Here is a 21,515-nt window from a genome sequence, read left to right on the forward strand (position 1 = left end):
CAAATTGATAAAAGAAATGTTGAAGAATGAAATGTTAGGGAAAGACTTAATTAAAAATATCATAACGGATACTATTGGAGAGGCAATGGTTTGAGTAAGACAAGAAATCTGGAAAGAAACTGAGCTTGAAGCAATCATAAGCAAAACAGTAAGGAATAAATTACAAATGACAATTAATATTCCACCAATGAAGAGCATATATCAATTAGAAGCAGGAGAGATTTAAAATTACAGTGAGGCTGCAGCGGGTAAGCAGGAGGCAGTGATAATCATCAAGTCAATAACGAAAGATGCCAACTCTAGCGAGATAATGAAAAGAGACATAAAGAATAAAATTGATATCTCAAAATTAGAAGTGGAGATAAAAAATGCGTAAATTGCGAGAAAAAAAAGTAAAATCTTAAAATTAAAAATTTAAATTCGGATCATGCGGCGTTTGATACTGAATGTCCATACTATAGAAGAGAATTGGAAAAGTAGATAAATGAAATAAAAAGTAGTTTATAGCATAAAGTAAAATTAAATGAGGGAAATTATAGGATGAATTGTTTAAATGCTCAGGGATTTATAAAACGCAAAGATGAAATAGAAAATGTATTAGTAGATAAATTTAGACCAAATATATTAGGATTTACAGAAATGCATGTAACACAGATGATTGAAGATCATAAACTACGAATCGATGGGTATATGTGTGTGAGAGGAGACTCTGTATCTAGCAGAACGGGTGATGTGTTATTATATTTAGATAGTAGAATTAAATTTGAGATAATGTAGACACTTGCGAAAAAAGTTGGTGGTCAGTTACGGTTAAAATTGTTGATAGAATCTATAGGGGTACTTTAATGTTGGTTTATCGATCGCCTAATAAGAGTGATGCTGGTTTTATTGATTTCCTTGAAGAAGCGTGTAATAGTGATATGTTGAATAATAATGTTATTATTATGGGTGATTTTAATTTAGACATGAAAACGCAATTACTATCAAAATAAACTAATTAGAATAATGAATTCTGTGGGTTTGAAACAATTGGTTAAAGAGCCTACAAGGGTAGTGGGTACTTCTGAGACGATAATTGACTTGATTTTTACTAACTTAGATGTTGAAGTGAAGGTAAGTCATGAGCTAAAATTGACTGACGATTCAACGGTAGTGGTATATTGGAATGTAGGTATGTCAAATAATGCGTATCAAACGATTGTATTTAGAGATTACAAGCGAATGAATGTGGATGAGTTTTTGAGAATGATTGACCTTAGATTTAATGCTTATTGAGGGTTGTAGTGTTAATGCTCTGGTAGACTTGGCAATAGATTCGATTGTTGAATGCCTTGACTCTGTTGCTCCCAAAAAGAGAGTTAATGTACAAAATAAAATGGCAGGGTAAGCAATGGTTTTCAGAGGATATTCATCAATTTATGAAACTAAGGGATGAGGCTTATAAGCCAGCGCGAATTAACAAGAGTAATGCAGAGTGGAAATTGTTTTATCAACTGAGAAATAAAGTTGTTGATGTAATTAGAAAAGCAAAAAGAGATTAGAGGAAAATCTGGATAGAAATAAAAAAGATCCGATAAAAATGTGGAAATCGCTGAAGGAATTACTGAATGGAAGCTCTCGTGACGACAATTTATTTAAGGAGATACAGTGTGGAGACAAAATAGTAAATGATACTAAGAAGATGGCAAATATATTTAATAGATATTTTGTAGATAGTATTATGTCACTTAAAGAAGATTTTATAATGGACCCAATAAGGGACATGAAGTACATTGAAAATGTTTTAGAAGTTTTTAATGCAGTCGAACTGGGTAATTTAAATCGGTTAGTTCAACAGTTAGAAAATAAAAGTGATACAGAAGAAGGAATAACTGTGCGAATAATGAAATTAGTATTAACAGTAGTAGGTGAACAAATATGTTATATAATGAAGTCTTTAGAGGAAGGAATATTCCCTAGTAAATGGAAGGAAGCAGTGGTGGTTCCAGTGCCTAAATTGAAAAGAACGATTAAAATAGAAGATTTAGACCAATAAATAAATTACCGATTTATGAAAAGATACTAGAGATAATTGTTCATAGACAATTAGTGGAATACTTGGAGAGCAATAGTCTAATTGTAGAGTGTCAATTTGGTTTTAGAGCTAAGCATTCATGTGAAACTGCCTTGCAATGGATTATATCAAGCTAGAAAAAAACTATAGGCGGAGGTAAGATCATAGGAGTGGTTTTCTTAGATTTAAGAAGAGCATTCGAGGTAGTGGATAGAACTATTCTCTTAAAGAAATTGGAATGGTATGGAATTAAAGGGACAGTGCTTAGATGGTTCAAGACTTACTTGGAAAATAGAACTCAAAAAGTAAAATTTAATGGAAACATATCCGATTCCATTGGAATTGAATTGGGTCCTCAGGGATCGGTTTTGGGACCGCTACTATTCTTGCTCTACATAAATGACATAATAAAAGTTATAAGTAATAAATATACAATTCAACTATTTGCAGATGATGCTCTGATTTATACATCTCTGGGTATTCGAGCATTGAAATTAATGAGAATCTTAATGAGCAGATGGAGAAAATTGAAGAGTGGCTAAACTGGAATAGGCTGCAAATAAATGTTAACAAAACTAAAGTTATGTTGATAAGAGAGATAAGAAAAACAGTGATGGAAAATAATATTAAAATAAAGCTAAAAAATAAAATTTTGGAGGTAGTTAATGAAATAAAATACTTAGGAATTATAATTGATAGAAATTTAAATTTTTCAGCACATGTAGACTATATAGGGTAAAAGATTGGTTCGAAATTAGGAATCTTGAGGAGGGTAAGCGAGAAATTGATACCATATATGAGAACTGTTGTATATAAAACGATTGTTGTTCCGTTGTTTGAATATTGTGCATCGATATTAATAGGTTTAAGTGAAAGTAATTTACAATACCTTCAAAAATTACAAAATAAAGGAATGAGAGTCATACTACGGTGCAATAAAAGAGTTAGAATTAGGGATACGCTTGAAGCTCTGCAATTTATGTCAATTAGAGAAAGAATTGAGTTTAATGTTTGTGTACTGGTGTACAAAATGGTAAATGGGCAGTACCCGAATTATTTAGTAAGTAATATGGAACTAGTTCAAAATAGGCGAACAGTGCAGACGAGACAGAGTGATAATATATATAAATATATATAAAACTACTGAGGAGCAGAAAATGTTATTGCATGATGGATTTGAATTGTACAACAACCTACCTAAAAAGGGAAGAAAAACTGCAAGGTTTTAAGAGAGCTTTGGTGCCATATATTAGGAATAGGGAGCGAAGAATAATGTAACCGCGATTGTTAATTTTGTTGTCAGATGTAAGAATTACAATAGATGGGTAAGAACTAGAATATATAAGTTGTGATACTAGCGATTTGTAATATTAGTGTTATTAGATGTAAGAACAATGTATAATGGACATCTGTGATACTAATGATTGTTATGTTGATTGTAGCTACTGGAGCTAATAAATAAATATCTATCAATTTAAAATTGAAAAAAATAGTTAAGTTAATTAGGACAAAGAAGAAAAAATATTATAAAAATATGATAGATCTTAATAAAGAAAATCCTATCTATGTGGAAAATATTGAAAGAAATAATTAGAGACGATCTAAGAGATAAGAAGGAATTAGAGGATATAGATTTTGAAATATTAGACAGTAGTGAAAGATGCAATATAGCAGATAAATTTAATTTATATTATATATACAAAGTATTGATAGTATAGTAAAATCTATAAATAGGAGTAATTTTTGAGAATGCGTGTAAAATAATATTTATGTTATTGAAAGCGAAGGAATTGTGGAAAATGTTGAGATGATTAAAATAGATCATTTACAGGAAATTATTATGGGATTACCGAAAAAGAAAGGTACAGAGGAGAGAATAACTAGCGATATATTATAGGTAGTGTTTTGCGTAATAAAAGATGAATTTGTTGATATAATAAATAACTTTTTGAAGGAAGGTTGTTGTCCAGAAGGCTGGAGAACATCTACGATAATACCGATACCAAAAATAAAGAAAACTAGAAAAGCAAGTGAATTTAGGCCTATTAATATTACCAATATTTGAAAAAGTATTAGAATTAATAGTTAAAAAGTAAATTGAAACGTATTTGGAAAATAATTGTATTATAACAGAACATCAGTCGGGCTTTAGAAAACAGCATTCGTGTGAAACAGCGATTCAAACAGTCATTGATCGATGGAAATTGATAATTAGTGAGGCAAAAATGGTAGGCGTTATTTTTTATAGATTTTAAGCAAACCTTTGAAACAATAGATAGAAAAAAATTATTAGAGAAATTATATCAATATGGAATTAGAGGAATGGTTCAGATCATATTTAAATAATAAAACATAGGCTCATTTAACAGTAAATGGTCTAAGGCTCAATTTAACAATAAATTGTCTAAATTAATAGCTACAGTATATGGAATACCACAGGGATCGGAGTGATTACGATAACTGTGGCCCCCTATTTGAAAGGTCGTTTCTGAAGACATTTATTTTGACGAAAAACACGGGAAAAATAGTAAAAAAAATTTCCGACCAATAGTTTGCGAGATATATCACTTTAAAGTATTGGACATGATAATAAAACTTTATAAAAACGGACCCAACGATGTTGACCTTGATATATGTTGTCAAGATCATGATCCTGAGTAACTTTTCCTTATAACTTAATCGGCGGTCTCTTATAATTTTTGAGATATTTAAAGTTAAAGTTTAATTCGAAACGAAAATTTGGTTTGGGTTATATAACGTAACCCAAACCATAGTTTTAAATCAGAAATAGGTTTGGGTTAGGTTATATTTTTTGGAAGTGGAGCCCCCCCGTAGGGGGGGCGGAACCCACTGCGTCCACGCATATACTTTACAATGCGAAGCAAGGAAATTAAAATAAATAAAAAAATTAAACAATCCACTTCAATTTCGACGCAGACTTTTTTTCGATTTTCATTGGGAATCCACAACAAGTGGGTGGTGTTGATGTTGATGATGAAATTACTTTTATCTCTTCGAGAAAAACTTACGCGACTTCATTCACAGAAATGCCGTGAAACGAAGAAAAAATAAAAAAATTTGCCAATTTCGGGTGAAGACGAGGATGAATGTCGTTGCACATAATGTGAGATTATGAATGTGACTAATTACTTTCGAAAACTGAATACAAACATCTACTAATAGTAAGAGCAATGAGAATTTTTTGTTTATGTTCAAAAAACGTAAACAACGCAAGACATTGGTAGTACATACGATTCTAAGCTACACATGGAAGATACTCGCGACAGTGATCTTCACAACATATGTTAAGGTCAAGGTCATTGGGTGCGTTTTGTAACGTTTTATTATCATGTCCAATACTTTAAAGTGATACATCTCGAAAACTATTGGTCGGAAATTTTTTTTACTATTTTTCCCGTGTTCCTCGTGAAAAATGTCTTCAGAAACGATCTTTCAAATAGGGGGCCACAGTTATCGTAATTGTGCCCAGGGCTCTGTACTAGAACTTTTGTTATTTGTAGTATATATAAATGATATAATCAAAATCTGTCCAGAAAGATGTAATATAAAAATGTTTGCAGATGATACATTAATATATGTAACTGAGAAAGCAGTGCGGAATTAGAGGGCAAAATGAAAATGGCATTTACTATAATAAAAGAATGAATAAATATAAATAAGTTAAAAATGAATGCAAGGAAAACGAAATATATGATAGTCAGAAGAAAAGAACTGGGTAATATTACATTGAAATGTTTGGATGGAACTGAGATAGAACATGTGAAAATAATGGAATACCTAGGCATAATTATTGACGATAGACTACGATTTAAGGACTACTGCGATTATATGCTAAAAAAAAAATAGGGAGAAAACGAGTTTTTTAGATAGAACAAATAATTATATATCGGCATACACTCGATGTATTATATATAAAACGATCATAACGCCTCACTTTAAGTATTGTACGACACTGTTAAATTGATATGATAGAGAAACACAGTTGAGTAAATTGCAAAAAGCACTAAACCGGACCATAAAAATCTTATTGCAATGTGATAGACATACCAAAGTTGAGCGTATGCTGCAAGTGTTGCAGTTCATGTCCATAAGACAGAAGCTATACTATAATGTATGTATATTTATTTTTAGGATTTTAAGGAACATGTTACCGGAGCAATTAAAAAATAGATTAGAAATAGTGGGAAATGAGAATGAAAGACAAACACGACTAGCCGGGGACATTGCAATAAAATATTGCAGAACAAGAAGTGCGCAAAAAAATATGTTTTACGAAGGAGTGAAACTGTGCAACGGCTTGCCAACTGAAATAAACCGGAATGAAAGAATTGTGCCGTTTAACCGAATGTTAAAGAAATGTATTGTAATTAATGTAAATTAGATCTGTATTATAAATAGCTGAGAAAGCTAATAAAAATCAATTGATCAATCAATCAAATTTCTCTTTCTCTCTTTCATCCTTCTCTCCCCTTTCCGCTCCTCTCCCATATTTCCCTTCCCACCCACCCTCGCTTTTTTCTCCCACTCCCGCCATTCCCATACTCTCTCCCTCCCTCTCACTTCTTTCCTCTCAACCTGGTTTTGTTCCACCGGTAGAGTAAAATCGGGTATCTATTTGAAAGGATGTAAAACACCTGCAATTACAAAATATTGATATTTTTTAATCAAAATACAATACAAAAATGTATTCTATAAACAAAAATCATAACAAAGATATTCTCTTGCTCTATATCGCTCTGCAAGATTTTCTTATTAAATTTTTTAACTATAAGGGTCTCAAAAAAACTTTTTTAGTAGTTTCTTTTTCTAAGCGTTTCTATTTCCAACTGCTTTTTGTAGGGAGATAAAATTAGGATGGCAATTTTTCTTTTTTTTACTACATGAGATGTGTAGGTACTCGGTTTTGCCCAAATACGAGGAAAATGATAAACACGGTGGCTGTACGTTCCAACATATAAAGTGACGATCGAAACAAATGCGATATACTCTCCAATATATACAGAATGCTGCATTTACCGAAACAGATGTTCTGTGTAGAACAAATCCAAAATGGCTCGATTGATCTTTTTTGGCTAGAAAATTTTGAATTTCTTTCAAAAAAACTATCGTTTCCTCGTGGGGATGATTCATCTCAAAATAATAATGGTCAATCTACAACTAATAACACGAGGTTGGCCAAAGATAGCACTTATCACGAAGAAACAGAGATACCCGGTTTGATCCGCCTATCCGGTTTTATCCTACTTTTCCCTACATGTTTAATGTTTTTGGTATAATAAGAATTATTGAAAATTTTGAAATTTATTTCAAATAGTTTTGAACAAGTTCTGTCTCTTGTATAATTTAATAAATTGTATTCTTAAGATAGAAAATTTATTTCATTATAATTTCGTTATTTTTTTTATTACAGTTAGGTCTGTGGCGTTTCTGTTACCGACAAATTCATTATCGACTTAATTGACTCAAGTTTATTGATATATATTGTAACCATAATTTCTTTTAAATTATTTAAGTAATAATTATTTATTCGGCGGGCGGTTCTTCGATGCTCACGGTACACCTTCGGCGCGTATTTCGAATATCGATCTCGCGATCCATACAAATTCACGGTATCACAAAATAAACCAAGTCGGGCGCCAGGTACGGCAGGCCGCACCATTCACGATAAACGCAATACCGAAAGACAATCGTGCGACCGATAATTAACGCGACGGCAAAATTCCGCGGCTATTCAGTATACCCGAAATGGTAGAGGGGGAGGTTCGGGGGAGACGGGAGAAATCTTAAGAGTCGAGAACACGGGAGCCAAAATGAGCATTTGATATGTTAAAATAGAGATAACAATAATGTATTAAAAAGAAACAAGAATATAGAGCGGTTCGCATAAATAATAGCCTTTGATGACAGTAATTATTTTACAGGCGAATAAGATATATTATTTCCGCGGAGATCGGCACGACCGTGCGCAACAGTATCAAATTACCAGGCGTCTTACGTGCTTTAACTCAACTTTTCGGCCGCGAGGATTTCCGCCGTACGAGACTTAATTAGGCCGCGACAACTAAAGAAATCTCTCGAATGCGCCGGTAACTACTTTACGCACGCCCGTGAATCCGCTTCGATATAATAGAAAATTCTAGATTGTACGACTCGAATCGGTCCGTTGGTCCGGCTCGCGGTAAGCCGATATACGTCTCGATAACAATGACGGTGACCTTTGCGTTGAAATGTCGAATATATAACTCGAATGACTCGCGGAAACTAATGGCGGACTCAAAGACACTCGATAGATTTCTTGCACGAATTCTTAGGATTTCGCTTTCTCCTGACTCCAATTTCTTACCATACATACAAGATACGCGCTAACAATATACAGAAATAATACGGAAACTATCGATAACGACTGTGGTGTACGAGTCGCGCGGCGCATACTTTGCGCGAGTCGGAATATCGATCGTGTGAACGCAAAAATCCCGATAATTCACAACATACAATTATTACAAACGCGAGACTAACATTAATGACTGTCGGCGGCGGCGAAGTGAAAAGAGAGCCTATTTTACATAATTCGGATGAGCGACGTGTGCCCGTTGGCCGTGCGACTTAATCTACCAAAATATTCACAAAGTTGATTCACCAAAACGCGTGGCTCGACAACTATTAAGGGTGCGACTCATCCGAATTAATTACCGACAATTAATCGGCAACAAAATCGGTCGACGACGCTCGTCCCACCGACAGGAAGTTCTCGGTGCTTCCCTTGACCGGGCTAATATTCCGCTCGCTCCTCGGAAAACCTGCGTCCTCTCATACAGCCCGCCGAACAATGCTGAGCGAGAGTCCTGCAGGAGACACGACGGCGCGATAAATCGCTATCGTGCCACCTGTGGCGCTTTCGCGTTACGCAGGGCCGTCCTGCGGTCCTCGCGATCCTTGTTGTTATCACGGCCGTGTTGGTGAGTTCATCGCCCCGGAATTTCCAAGATTTTCTGTTGTTCGGCTTAAAGGTGCGGGCTTACAGGTGCGCCCGATCGGCTCTCTTTCCTATTTGGTCGAATAGGCTCCGGATTGGATTCCGCTCGTCGCTCCGTCGTTGGGACTCCCTCGCTTCGTGCGGGTGGAGTGGCCTCCCCTTTGGCTGGATTATTCCTCCGCGCTCCTTTCCTGCCGTAAGAAATATAACATTACCGGCAGCGATGTTTACTAGCCACCAAAAGTGTTTTTAATATTTGACAACTACGACCTGACGTCTCCTGTTTCCTGGGTGTCCTGGACTCCCGCTCTCGGCCGTCGCTCTTCTCTCTTCCTCTCCTTCCGCCGGATGGGATCCCGCCGCTCGACCTCGTGCCGACAACCAATTCGCGGGCTCATCTCGAGCTTACATTTTCGATAACTATTACCCACAAACGTTAGATCTCGTCGATCTGACGATAGGGCCGCTCTCTCCCTAAATCGAGAGAACGCAGGCCCCCGAAAAACCGCCCCCGATCGGGCCATTCGGCCCTTGTGACGGACGTCCCAAAAACGTCACGTCACAATATATATATATATATATACATACTGTATAATTGTTTTCACTAAAAATACTATTGATTTATTGGTACATATTGTAGTAACGATATTTATTTGTTTGAAAAACTTTTATTTCATTCTTTCCCTGTATCTGATATTATATACACGCATTTATAATTGATTAAACATTTGTTGTTAAGTAAGAAGAAAGTCTACTAATTTTCACTTAAGTTCCCACAACTTGTGACCCCGACGTGTTCTCGACAAATGCAGAACTTTAGAATTGGTGACTAAGAAATCTGCAAGCCCGATTTCTTGTTCAGTGAGGAATTGTGAAAACTTCCTGGACAATTTATGACTTTTCTTCGTCAAGATCTTCTAGTCTTCTTGGTTGTTGAGATATTATTCGGCAAGTGCCTTGGACTTCGTTTCATAGGACTTCGAAAATTCTTCAGGATGCCTGTCAACAGATCACCGCCCATTATTCCAGGCACATCAACTTCAGCTCCGGAGGATAAATAGGATCAGCATACTAATAATATAGAAAGATCAGCTCAACATACCAGCAACGAATTTCGTCTTCTGATTTTCTGGCATAAGCAACCAAAGTTCTGGTTTGCTCAATTCGAAAGCGAATTTTTGGTTTTTCGAATTCGTTCGGATGATATCAAATATAGCACAGTAATAAGACATCTTGACGAACAAGCGCTTTTAATGTTTGCTACCAGCAAATGTTTGCGATATTGCACGGACGTGCGAGCGAGGATGCCGCGAAAGACTGCGCGCGGAAAGACGGCCGACGGATCGGCACATGCGAAAACAGTTAGACGCCGGTGATTCTAGGACAAACACCCTGTGTACATGATAATTAATGGAAAATTCATGCGAATGCATACGAATGCAATCGTAGTTTGCACGTGGCGGATAAACAGCGAAAAATCGTCTGTCTCGGAATAACTCTGCTCGCTGTTTCAGCGGCCAAATGGGTCACCAACGGTGAGGTGCGGGTCGGGCGCCTCTGCTTCATCCGGAGCGACAACACACCGCCAACACGATGGCCATAGTGCTGAGATAATTGAGAGACCACTTGAAAAAGATAAATATGTAAATTTAAAGAATCTTATTAATCGTTTTGTTAATTCTGATGAAAAACCGCTTAGACAATTATTGGCTGGTGTCCAGAGAGGAACTTAAACAATTGGCTGAAGGAACTATTTCTGATAATGTGTTACATTCAATTTGACTTCAAAGATTATCTTATCGTGTTCAAGCAACTTTGGCAGTTGTTGAAGGTAGTTCTCTGATTAAGTTGGCCGGTTTAGCTGATAAAATCATTGATCGGCAGTCTGGATTTTAAGCTGCTATAATAACTCCTTCAACTGAGCTTTGTAATACTAAATCTTGTGATCTTGCCGATTTTGAACGTAGAATTCCAGCTTTAGAGGTAAAGCGTTCTAGAAATAGGTCCAAATCTAAATATAATGAAAAAAAAGATTTAGGCCGTCATCAAGAAATAAAAAAACTGATAAAAAAGATGAGCAAACTTGTTTTTACCACAGGAAATTTGGAAATAAAGTCACTAAATGTATGTTTCCTTGTGCTATATTAAAATCCCTCATAGTTAACTAGGAACTAGATGTTCTGTTAAAGGTGGAGACGGCTGTCAACGGTTCACTCAACAATAGTCTCATTATCACCGATAAATATTCAGGCCTTAATTTTTTGATTGATACAGGAGCAGACATATCTCTGGTTCCAAAATGTCAGTATTAAATACTCCATCTTCTTTTTTTAAACCCTTTGCTGCTAACGGAACCAAGATTGAAACCTATGGTTCAAAAACCTTAGTCTTAAATCTTGACTTACGCAATTTTCAAATGGAAATTTTGTATTGCAAGTATTCAACGTCCTCTTTTAAGAGCAGACTTTTTAGATCATTATGGATTATTAGTTACTAGTTTAACTCGGAAAGGAAGGTTGTCAAAAACTAATCATTTGACAGTCTGTACAACTTCACCAGACTCACCTTTCCATAAAATCCTTGCTGAGTTTCCAGAGTTAATTCGTTTCTCCAATTTCAAATAATAAAATACACCAGATAGAACATCATATCATCGTCAAAGGTTCTCCTACTGCTTCGACTCCTCGAAGATTATCTGAGAAATTGAAGTTTGCAAGAGATGAATCTAATATAATGATGGAATAAGGAATTTGTCGACCATCGAGTAGCTCTTGAACGGCTCCGCTTCATATTTCTAAAAGTGAATCAAATTCTTGGCGACTTTGTAGAGATTATCGTGCTTTGAATGCAACCACTATTTCGGATCGATATCCACTTCCACACATTCAAGATTTTACTGCAAGTCTACACGGAAAGAGTATATTTTCCAAAATAGATCTTGTAAAAGCCTATTATCAAGTTCCTGATGCAAAAGAAGATATACCGAAAACAGCTGTGACTATTCCTTTTGGACTTTTCTGGTAATGCCTTTTGGTCTTTGGAACGCTGCTCAGACTTTCCAATGTTTAATGAATAATATTCTTTCTGGTCTTGACTTTTGCTTCTGTTATCTGGATGATATGTTGGTGGCCTCGTCCAATGAAAGTCATTTCAAGCATCTGCATACTGTTTTTACACGTCTGAAACAATTTGGTATGTCGATTAACATTTCCAAATGTCTTTTTGTTAAAGAAAAAATTCTTTTCCTTGGTTATCTTGTTTCCAAGCAAGGAATTAAACCTACTACAGAAAAAGTTAAAGTAATTATTGATTATAAAAAACCTAAAACCGTTCATGAATTAAGAAGATTTTTAAGAATTATAAACTATCATCGTTGTTTAAAAAACGCTGCTTCACATCAAGCAATTTTGACTGACTATTTGAAGGATAGTAAGAAGAAGGATAAGAGTTTAGTTAATTGGTCACCTGGAGCGGAAGAGGCTTTCAAATTCTACAAAGAAGAGCTGTTACGAATCACAACCTTGACTCATCCTGCTCCAACGGTCCCTCTTATTTTGACTTGCGACGCTTCTGATTTAGTGGTAGGTGTTTCTCTGGAACAAATTATTGACGGCTATAATAAACCAATAGCGTTTTTCTCTAAGAAGTTAGATAACACTCAACGCAATTATAGCACTTACGATCGTGAATTTTTGAGTATCTTCTTGGCTATCAAACATTTTAGATATCTTCTTGAAAGACGTCAAATTTTGATACAAACTGATCATAAATCTTTATTTTATGCTTTCAAGCAGAAATTGGATAAAGCTTTATCTAGACAGATTCGTCAATTGGATTTTATTGCTCAATTTTCAACTAACATTGAATATATTCCTAGAAAAGATAATATTGTTGCAGATTCGCTCTCAAGAATTGAATCCATTTCTATGCCAGTTATTGTTTCTCTGAAAGACCTGACTACATACCAACAAGAGAATGAGGAATTAAAATCTCTCCTTACAGATTCTTCTCTCAAACTACAGAAACTGATTCTTCTTCTCCGATATTTTGCGATTGTTCTACTAACCATATTCATTTATGTATCTCAACGAAGAAGAATGTTTCATGTTGTTCATGGACTTTCGCATCCCAGTGGTCGTTCTACCTGAAAGCTGATTCGACAAAAATTTGTTTGGCCAACGATGAAAAAAGACATTAAAGAATGGTCTAGAACTTGTTTACCTTCTCAACGAGCTAAGATTCACAAACATACGAAAAAATTTTCCTCAAAAGATTCCTATTCCAGATCAGCGCTTTCAACATGTTTATTTGGACTTGATTGGTCCTCTTCCAATTTGCTAAAACTTTAGGTATTGTCTCACCATGATTGACAGATTTTCACGATGGCCAGAAGCAATTCCTTTGGTTGAGATTTCTGCGGAAACTGTCACAACTGCCTTTTACTCTCATTGGGTGGCGAGATTTAGTTCTCCACATATTATTACCACAGATTAAGGTCCACAGTTTGAAGCAGCATTGTTTAAAACTTTCATCAACCTTATTGGTTGCGAGCGTGTCAGGACTTCTGCTTATCACCCAGCCTTTAATGGAATTCAAGAGAGATGGCATCGCACATTAAAAAGTGCTATTATGTGTCACGCTAACAAAGATTGGATAGAAGTTTTGCCAACGGTTTTGATAGGGCTACGTACCTATTTCAAGGAAGATTTACAAGCGTCTCCAGCAGAAATGCTTTATGGAACTTCTTTAAAGATTCAAGGAGAGTTTTTCATAGAATTCCAGAATAGATTTCCAGTTGATCCAGAAATTTTTGAGGAAAAACATCGAATTTATGTGAGAGAAATCAAATCTCAACTAACTGCGCATCATCACAAAAAAACACCTTTTTTTACAAAAATTTATTTGATTGTACGCATGTTTGGATTCGTATAGATTCCGTTAAAAAAATTTTTTCAACTACCTTATAATGATCTTTTTTGTGTTGTAAATAGAATTAATAATAATTTTTCCACTGTCGATGTTTCAGGAAAACTTACTAATGTCTTTACGGCTTAATGTCTGAACGGCTTAAGCCAGTATTTTTGCCTAAAGAGGTAGATTCTGATACAGTTAATTCCACGCCTACTTCAAGTTTCACTACACCTTTAACTACTTCTCATGGAACTCTAAAAACGTACTCTGGTCCCAGGAAACAAGTTCGTTTCGCAACATAAGATGTTGCCTGCGGGGGAGTACTGTGGCATTCCTGTTACCGACAACTTCATTATCGACTTAATTGACTCAAGTTTATCGATATATATATATATATATATATATATATATATATATATATATATATAACGCATCCGCGTCGATCATGCGTAATGTGATACATTCAGTCGTTCGGCAGCCGGCAGCCGACAACGCTAGTACTGACAAACTTGCTTATTGTCGTCGCGCAGTCCACGCATCGAATAAAGCATTTCTTTTTTCGAGTTATTTTAATAATTAATCGGTAGTAATCGGTAAATCGTGATTAACCGTTAAAATCGTTAATAAATTTAATTTATCGATAAAGTACGTGGATTAATTCGTAAAAGTTCGATAAAAGGGACAATTTGTAAGTAAAAAAAAGTTTGCTAGTTATTTGTTGTATCACATGGAAATATATTACTTATTGAGTCGTATGAGGGCAACGAATCTCTACATACAAGGTAAGAGTCAGTGAATGAGAGAGAGAAAGAGAAAGAGAGAGAGTGCGTGTGTGCGATCAGCTGTATGCTACATGCGATGGGTATAAAAGAGAAGGACAGAAAGAGAGAGAGAGAGAGAAAGAGAGAGAGCGTGTGTGCGATCAGCTGTTTGTTATACGCGATGGATCTAAAAGAAAGAAAGAGAGAGAGAGAGAGAGAGAGAGAGAGAGAATGTGTATGTGTATGTACGGGTATTCGTTTTCTCTCACACATATACCCCATCGCATGTAGCAAACAGTTGATCGCAGCGAGCGGCCCACGTATCACCAGCATCGGACGGTGAATTGCGCCGCTCCTGCCTACCTCGCGTACGCGGCCCGTAATTCGTAAACTATTTTGACTTATAATTTGGAAACTAAGCCGCGGAAAAAATTTTGGCAAAGGAAAAATCGTCTTAGAATTGAATCAAGTATATGACATTGTAAGGACAGAAGGTTGTTTTAAATTACCCTGTATATATACATATATACTGTATCCCATTTTAAAAGTTCTAACCTCATAACTTTTCAGGATCAACGTTTGAAGGAAAACGACTGTCGTAACCCGACCAATTTCCTAATATCAAAAGATAAAACAAGCAAAGTAGAGAAAAGATTAGAAAAGAGCTGATTAAAGCATTAAAATTAGGGAAAGAGCCTAAGGAAAAGAAATTAAGAAAGAATAAAGAATAAAAGATTATTAATAATGTTGTGCCTCCGGGAAAGGCACGGTAGTTGGGATCGTTTGCCGGAAGGAATTTAGGAATTCGGGCTCCGCCCGAGAACTTTACTGACTTTATTTGAATAAAAATGACACTTTTGCATTTAAATAAATATATTAATATCTATTTTATTCGTGACTTGGCTTAATTACAATGTTCTCGCACTTTCGTTCGCGTCGCGTATTGCGATAATGGATATCTTGTCGTGCGCGTGTCTAGAGTCGAGTTTCGGTCTCGAGATTCATTTCTCGCTTCGTTGTATGTATTTCTGCCGACTGTTAGCGATTTCACACGCGTGGAGGTAATTAGGAAAAAAGATTGCCCCCTTGGTAGTTATGGTGACTACCCGCGTAATATTAATGGTAAAGACTGCCTGTTTGGTAGTTATTGTGACTACCCGCGTAATATTAATTAATGATCAAGACTGCCCGCGTAATATTAATGGTAAAGACTGCCCGCCGTTCGTTAGCGGTGGGCCTTTTTATTAACTCCCCTTGGCTTCCCGGGAGGAGGTCGTTTAGCGACAAGGCTGTGTGTCGTGTCGCTTGATTTTGGCAATATCCGGGTGCAAGCTAAGAAGTTCTAAGTAGGACTTCTTTGCTTGCACTTTTGCAATTTCTTTATTCTTTTTTATTTCGCAACGAAATGATTGCGCGGTCGCTCGGGCTTCGCGCGTGGCTCGCGTTGTTAGCGCTTTGCTCGGTCAACGCTCGTAATGTGATCTGTATTCGCGTTACACGTTGAGCAATGCCTCATTGTATAAAATAATATATATCTATTAATTCGTGTATAGCCTTTTCGGGCTATAACAATAAAATAAAGTAAAGATACGTAACTAAAAAGAAGAAAGTCATGGTCAAGTTCTCAGAAGCTGAGTAAGCAGCTGACGAGACAGCCTGATAAGCGGAGCACGAGACATGCTCCGGTCAGGGAAACCACACTCCTCCCTCATCAATAACCTAATTAATTAAGATATATAATAAGCGCGAGATGCATCGCGCGAAGCTCAAAAGCTCAGAAGCTCAGAAGCTCAGAAGCTCAGAAGCTCAGAAGCTCAGCAGCTCAGGGAGCTCAGTAACATCGCTACTTGCTCGCTACTCGCTCGCTCAGTAATAGTATCGAAGTACCGTACATATCGCGCCCGACTATTATAATCGCGAATAAGTGAAAGTGTATTAAATCTTGCAAAATATACTAAATTATACCTAACGTCCGGGAGTGTCTTATTTCGAGCGTGGATCCTAATCCTTTGGGCGTACAAATCCCGAAAGACCTCTTCCTTAGCGGCTAGAGGCACAACATTAATTGGTGGCAGCAGTGCGATACGTCAGCTCTAACAAAATCAACACCGGCAAAGGTCCATAACCACGAGGCAGAAAATTCCGTGGAATCAACAGAACGAGAGACAGCAAGGATAACTCCGTCAGACAGTCGACACCTACAACCGAGGGAAAAGGAAATCTAGCAGGAACTTCAAGACACCCGGTATATCGAAGCGACAACGATAAGCGCAACCTGAGAAGGCACACCGACCTATCTCAACGGCACGCGACGATCAACGCCCGACGGCCGACATCGAACGAGAGAATGCTGCTCATCGTATTATTGTAAGTCGAGAAATTAAAATTTGTAAACGCGTGAATGTCGGAAAACCGAAACGCACCACAAAAAAGCATAGCGAATAAATCGTAGCTATTTAGCGAACCAGCGAATAGAGCCATTAGAAATAGCGCAGTAAGCCCTATAAGAGTAGCAGTAGAAGCACTCCGGGATATACGCGATAACGTACGAAGAAATCTAAGCGCATTAAATTCAAGCGAGAATTTGTCCGAACCAGAACTCGGAGCAAACGTTGTAATTGAACGCGAATTTCCATTTGGCGAATTAGATAACAGTTTAATAGCGAATAATATAGAACTAGATGTTGAGGTCAAATCATCAATAAGCGCGTCTAGTATACTAACACACCGCCGCGAATTCTCACTAACATCATACGATTCAAGTATCTTTGACCCCGACGAAATCTATCACATTCGAGACATGTATAACTCAAATGCTTCTGCATCGCAAGATCATCGGAAGATATCAATGAGGAAATTAAGCGATTACAAAAAGAAGCAATTAGAAACGCGACACAATCAAACGCGCGAGCTCAACACAAACCGCAGAAAAAAACGGACGAAGCAGCCGACGACTTTAGGGAAATATTGCGGGAAATGAGAGAGGAAATTAGACGAGAAATTAGAAATATGCATGCCGAGATATACGATTTAAAAATTAGAAGACCGCAACCCCAACAAAACAACGGGCATAGAACTCCGCCGGGAGAAAGAACCGAGACCGCGTACGAGTTCACACCCGAGATGTACGACATTGAAGAGGACGCGGATTTTTACCATTCAAAGAGACTCGTGGAATGATTCCGGAATTCGACGGATAACCCAATAAACTACAAGAATTTTTGAGCGCGACTACGTATGCAGTAGAACACATCGACTCGTTAGATGAAGTAACGCTATTAGGAGCAATATTATGCTCGAAATTAAAAGGCAGAGCGATGCTAGATTTCCAAACGCGAAAAATTCGAGACTTCGCGTAATTAAAAAATGGATTAGAGGTCTGCTATGCGAGTAAAAAGAGTACGACGCATCTACAAATTGAATTCAATACGCTAAAACAGAAAAACGGAGAAAGCGCACGAACTTACGGACTTAGAGCAGACAAACTAGCCATGAAGCTATACGAATCAATAATGGAAATAATACAACAGCAAGCCTTAGAGAATTACCAAATAGGATTGCAGGACAAAATTAAAACAATTCTTCGATCGCGAGAATATGCTACGTTGCAAGAAGCAATAGCAGCGGCGAGCGCAGAAGAAAAGGTTAAAGGACCATTCGCGACCGGTACGCGAAGCAAAATAAATTGCACACCGACTTATAAACAAGATAATAAAATGAACGTGCAATGTCAAAAATGCGGAAAAACTGGGTATTACGGCCGAGATTGTCGAATTAACCGATACGCAAATCGATTTTCATTGCCGAAACCCGATAGACAACCCCGCGTAAATACGGTAAATAAATATTGCAACTATTGCAAAAAATCCGGACATGATCGCGAAGAATGTTGGTTATTACACGGACGACCCAATAGAGATCAATCGAGCCGAATCAAACAATATAATTCGCGACCGGAAAATAAAAACCACAAGAATAGCGAGCAAGGAAAAAAGAAATTTAACTCCGCGTAAAGTAGCGATGAGGAGGAAAGGAACGAAAGAAAGTCGCACCGACCTACAATGGAATATCAAGTATCACACTTTAAAAATACGCCGCATATACAGACAGGATTGGACCTTATCACATTACCAATGCAAGAAGCGAAACGCGAAAAAATAAATTTACTTTTCGATACCGAAGCCGCAATATCATTAATTAAAGTGAAACATTTAAAAGGTGAAACGTTAATAGAAGAAAAAAAATAACGCTCACCGGCGTAACGGAACATAAGATATGTACAGTTGAAAAATTTAAGGCGACAATAACTCTGGGAGAGCGCCGAATCAAGCACACTATGTACGTTGTTAAGGATGATTTTCCGATAGAATATGACGGAATACTAGGAGTTGATTTCCTACGAAAACATCAAGCCACTTACAATTATAAAACAAAACAATTAAAGGTAGAACAGCATATCTTAAAGCTTTACCCCTATCTAAAAATGACGCTGAAACCACGTAGCGAAACTATAATACAGGTCGTTACTGACAAGAACACGATAGGTATGATAAAGGCAAAAGAAACAATACCAGGAATATTCATAGATAATTGTCTAGTAGAACCTACGAATTACCTATGTGCAGCCAGCATTCTAAATACAACGGATAACACAATCGAAATGTTAATGCCGCAAATAAGTATAGAGGAAATCAAACGAAGTGAAACAAAAGAAATTAACGTAATACAAACACTAAATAAAGAGGAAGTAATCCCGCGTAACGAAAAGGTATTATGATTATTACGTACACAATGTACATAGAAGTATTACGGTAAGATTATCGAAAACTAGATATTTTACGAAATATTTAATTTTTTATATCAAAATATGTCAGATTAAAATATAAAATAACTTAAAAAGTACTCAATAAAAAAATACTTTATTATAATGTTTTGGAAAGCCTTGAGATAAACTATAAGAATATGTAATGAAAAATAGGGGGCTCTATTTAAAAAACGGAAGTTGACCTTCAAATGACTTTTAATGTCAGATCCAAAGTCACTATTAGATAGTCCCCTTTGTTCCCTACAACTTTTATCGGAGTCGTTTTCCTTTAAACGTTGATCCTGAAAAGTTATGAGGGTGGAACTTTTAAAATGGGATATATACATATATATACATATACATATATATATATATATATATACACAGGGTGTTTCAGAACAACCTTCCGTCCGTAAGATGACGTATTCCTGATACAACCCAGATAGCACAAGGATGTCCTTAGGACGTCCAAAGGGCATCCAGGACATACATGTAGGATATCCTCAGGATATCCCATTGTAATCCTCAGATCTCCTCTGGATGTCCTGAGGAAGAGTAAATGATATATTAACCTCTGGAGAATCCAGGGAGATCCTGTGGAACATCTTAAGGATTTTTATAGGATATGTTAGGGATATTTTTCGTATGTTTCAAGGAGCAAATTATAAATTTAAATATAAGTTAAAATTTTGTTTTGTTATTTACTGCCAATATTAAAAATCTAATATTAAAAATAGTTCACCGTTCTTTAATATTTGAGGCTTTCGTGCTATACATGAATATTTTAGGTTTGGCTCCCGGGTTTGAGTTGTGTAATATTTTCTAAACAATCCAATATCTGAATTCCCTATGTTGGGATTGCATCAGAAATTGAACTGATAGAAAATAATTACATTTGTAATTTCCTGTCAGTTGCTCTTTGCAAGCTTTATATAATTCTCATGACCAAATCTCAAATACGAGTGCGCGTGTCGCATAGCGGTAAACAAACGAACTAGCGGTTGAATACTATTGTTTGTAAAGTTTTTGGAATGTTGCGAACAGTAACATTTTTCATGAAATATTAAATAAATAATAATTTTGGATATATGAAAATGTGCGCATCAAATTCAATTATTAATATTAAACGAAATTAATGTTAACAATTAATTGCACATGTATATGTCCTTTGGAAATCCAAAAGACATCCAATATAATAGACAGGGCAGATATATCCTACAGACATCCAGGGGTTATCCAGTGGACATTTATAGGACATTAATACTTATTATAATACTTAAGATTTCTAAATTATATTAAATAGCCCACACAACTAAAAATAATTATGTATGCATATTAAATTTTTATAAATATATTTATAATAATATCTTAAAACATCCTACAAATATCCTGAACCCTCCTGGACATATTCAGGATGATCCTGAGGATGTTTTGTGCTGTCTGGGAATTCTAAGACGATTTTTTCTTTACCAAAATTTGAATTGAAGTGTAATTTTTGAGTTATAAGCAAAAATAATTAGCAAATCACGCATCGAGTACAGAAAACAGGCAGAAGCGGCGCGGTGCGTCGCAGCTGACCGTCCAATTACCATGAGTCGCTAATTATTTTATCTTATAACATAAAATTATGCTTTAAATAAAATTATGATAAAAAAGAAAATGTCTTAAAATTACGTCAGGAATACGTGTTTCTTAAAATAATGTCACTTTAGCAAAAGTTGTTCCGGATCGCCGGCCATTGGACGCTGCAATCAGCTGATTGCTATACGCGATGGCGGAGTGTGTGCATAAAGGAAAAAGAGAGAGAGATAGAGAGAGTGAGAGGAAGGAGAAGGGCAGGAGGGAGAGACATTTATACACACGCACGCACGTACGCATACACTTTTTCTCGCTCTCCTTCTCTCTTTGACACAACACTCATACACTCTCTCATTCGGTCACTCATTCACGCACTCACTCACTCACCTGCTCACTCACAGCGTAGCGAATCTT

General features: G+C 36.4%; 1 long non-coding RNA gene and 1 pseudogene across 2 annotated transcripts; one reads left to right on the forward strand and one right to left on the reverse strand.

Moving 5' to 3' along the window:
- Window positions 1–21,515, forward strand: part of LOC138939133 (cytochrome P450 6k1-like) — a 119,177-nt pseudogene that overhangs the window by 1,029 nt on the left and 96,633 nt on the right.
- On the reverse strand, window positions 9,737–13,920 carry LOC138939136 (uncharacterized). Of its 2 annotated transcripts, none has more exons than XR_011447801.1 (10): window positions 13,739–13,920; window positions 13,269–13,627; window positions 13,013–13,191; window positions 12,728–12,920; window positions 12,513–12,640; window positions 12,031–12,226; window positions 11,613–11,951; window positions 11,141–11,414; window positions 10,150–11,058; window positions 9,737–10,046 (listed from the first exon to the last, which is right to left on the reverse strand). It is a non-coding gene; the product is annotated as an uncharacterized lncRNA (long non-coding RNA). The 2 variants fall into 2 exon arrangements; XR_011447800.1 differs by having other exon boundaries at window positions 13,013–13,198.

The sequence above is a fragment of the Polyergus mexicanus genome, unplaced genomic scaffold, assembly GCF_030449975.1.
Source record: "Polyergus mexicanus isolate NDT 795.1 unplaced genomic scaffold, iyPolMexi1.0 SCAF_14, whole genome shotgun sequence".
Lineage (NCBI taxonomy): Eukaryota > Metazoa > Arthropoda > Insecta > Hymenoptera > Formicidae > Polyergus > Polyergus mexicanus.